The sequence below is a fragment of the Acyrthosiphon pisum genome, chromosome X (assembly GCF_005508785.2).
Source record: "Acyrthosiphon pisum isolate AL4f chromosome X, pea_aphid_22Mar2018_4r6ur, whole genome shotgun sequence".
Taxonomy (NCBI): Eukaryota; Metazoa; Arthropoda; class Insecta; order Hemiptera; family Aphididae; genus Acyrthosiphon; species Acyrthosiphon pisum.
In genome coordinates, this window is record NC_042493.1 from 108,192,189 (window position 1) to 108,195,136 (window position 2,948).

General features: G+C 28.5%; 1 long non-coding RNA gene across 1 annotated transcript in view; it reads left to right on the plus strand.

Annotated features, from left to right (window-relative positions):
• The window catches only part of LOC115034691, a 6,130-nt gene extending 4,282 nt beyond the window's left edge, over positions 1–1,848 (plus strand). Inside the window, exon 5 of the long non-coding RNA XR_003840012.1 lies at positions 1,427–1,848. This is a non-coding gene — a long non-coding RNA (uncharacterized LOC115034691). The remainder of the gene's footprint in view (positions 1–1,426) is intronic.
• Positions 1,849–2,948: the final 1,100 nt, after the last annotated feature.

A 2,948-nucleotide genomic window follows, 5' to 3' on the forward strand; every position in this document is an offset into this window, starting at 1 on the left:
AAATTTTGTAAAATTTTAATATTCCAAAAAGAAAAATTTGAAAAATGTTAATACTTTCTAAAATAATGAGTGTCTTACGTTAAATGGATCACCCTGTATAGGTATATACCTATACGATCTTGCCCTCGGGACAAAGCTATTAAGCATCGACGCGCGTGTGCTGTACAAAAAATATCTATATATTATGAAGTCAGGCTGCTGCAGGGCGGGCTCCTCGAATTCGACGCCGGCGGATTTGACGAGAAACCCCTAATTTGTTCGCCAAGCCGAAACGAATTATTATACGTATAATATGTAGTCACTCGCGCGCGTATGTGTGTATTATTTTTATTACCGAAAGGATACATACTTACCAGAAAACGACAAAAATAAGAATAATAATCCATGAGAAATTAATTTTCCAAACCGATAATAATTTTTTTAATATGACGTACAGCTACAGTTACAGCGAAAACCTATATATATATGTATATTATAGACGACGCGTATAGTAGTCCCTATACTTAAAAATATTTTTGTTGTTTTTTTTCCATGCGCGGGGAAAATCGAGAGAGATTTTGTCCGAAATGTTGTGCGTTATATACACGTGATTATGACGTATACTTATTAGCAGAGATAGGATGTTGATGACCTAAAAAATATCAAAAATGACCCAAAAAAAATTCTTTTATGCCTAAAAAAATACGGAAAACTGCCTAAGAAATTTTAATTTTAAGTTTAATTTACAGTAAAAAGGAATGTATGAAATTGTAAAAATTAATTAAAAAGTAAAAAGTAAATAAAAAAATGTCAGTTATCATTGTTTGTCACACATAATAATAATAAAATAATTTTTTCTAACACATTTTCTTTAAAATCTAAAATTTATGAAAATTGCAAAATTGTACAAAAAATTACCAATAATATGAAAATACAATAAAGGGACATTAAAAACAAAAAAATTCATTTATAGCTAAAAATGCCTAAAAATACAAATTATTATTAGGATATTCTGAATCGAGAGAACATGAAACAAATGTTTAGCAAAGATAGAATTGTATAGGATGCATCCTATTTCCTTTCATGAAAGGAAAACAAATGCAAAAGTCAACAACATCCTATGTTTACTTTTTAGTTATTACTTACAAATATACTTTGTATATTATAATATATTTTGTCTCTACCGCTGCGTGGAATTACTCGTTTTTTAGCGAGTTGATTAGGAACTTTAAATTCCAACTATAGTTGTAATAATATTATATTCCGATTTATTCAACTACCACTTCTTTGAATTACAAAATATTATGATGTATTGTTCGTCAGACGAAAAAACGTGAACCTCGGTTGTTTTTCCAATCGGCAGAATTTAATATGATTTTTTACACTACCTATTCTTGAAGCATATTTAAAGGAAAATAAACTTGAAGTTTAATTTTTCGTGTTGCAGACAAACGTGGGACCTATTCTATTGTGCATGAACTCGTACAAAGACATCGGCAACCCGATGACCCTCACCAGTATGAGAGGCGCCACGCTGGACTTTAAGTTGCACAAGGTCATTCTGGACGCGGTCAGACAGCAGACTGAATCAAGATATCCGCAAGCCATCATACTTTCTGGTTAGCATATTATGGTTTATTTATGCCTGACGCACAGGAAAAAAATACAAAGTTACTACAACCATTTAAATAGTTAGCCGAACAATATTCCATTGTAGCTATAGGGACAATCTAATCATTAAGTTACAAATACTAAATCAATATTGTTAACACGATTTTGTTGTAACAACCATAAATATTTTGTTAATATAACACAACAATCATCGGTTAAAATCACAATATACTTATTGTAATTCTACCATAGTTATTTTGTTGTACTGACTATAAACATATTATTAAGATAACAACAAAAATGATTAGAGTTACTATAAATTAAGATTATTCAACCATATTCTTATGTTGTACAAACAATATATTAAAACATATTTAGCAATCCCAACAATATATTATAGTAACTCCAAATAAATTATTAGTTGCAGCTACATATAGTTATGTTAATTCACCCATAGTTCTTTGGTTGTATTGACCATACCATGTTGTTGAGGTAACATTACGAAAATGATAACAATTACAATAAATTAATATATTCAATATTTTTTTTTTTCTATATATAGGTAATACTAATACATTAATGATTAATACATAATATATTATTTACACTTAGGTATTTAGTTGAGGAAAATTTCTAGACTGGTAGGTAGATAATATAGGACTCTGTAAAATAGTTGTTAATTAAAAAATAAATTCATTCATAACTTAAAATAACAGTGATTTATTTCATACATTAACATAGTATATAAATGACTGTTTTAGTTCCAATTTTGATGGTCTCCAATATTTTGTTTTTTGGTTTCCACTAATTGATCTTTTAGATACGTTAATTGGTTGAAATAACTCTATAAAAGTTTTAAGTGCTGCAATGATATCATATCCTGTAAATTAAATTAAAAAATATATTAGCATTAACTTAAGGATAATGGATATTTTAGTACCATCATAGGTCTATTGCATATTCATTTTGTAATAAATTTACCGGGTACTGTAGGCTCTAAAATTTCATTGACAACCAACTTGTCAATTCCTTTATAATTGCTTTTTTGTACATAAACTGGAAGTTTTTTTTTGAATAGCTCAAATTTTATGAATAAAATCATTGGATCTTTTCCTGGATATAATAATTCAAAGTCATATTCGATCTGTAACAAATATACATTAACAATTAATAACAAGAGGTAACTGTAATCCCCTCTCATAGAAAGTTTTTTAAACAAACCAAGGTAAAGCCAAGTGGACTTTTGATTGCTGGTATATCACTAAAATAAGAATAATGTTTTTCTTTTTCACTCAATGATTTGTAACGGAACAGAAATGTACTTTTCCACTTTTCTGCTACTTCATTCCAAGGTGCAA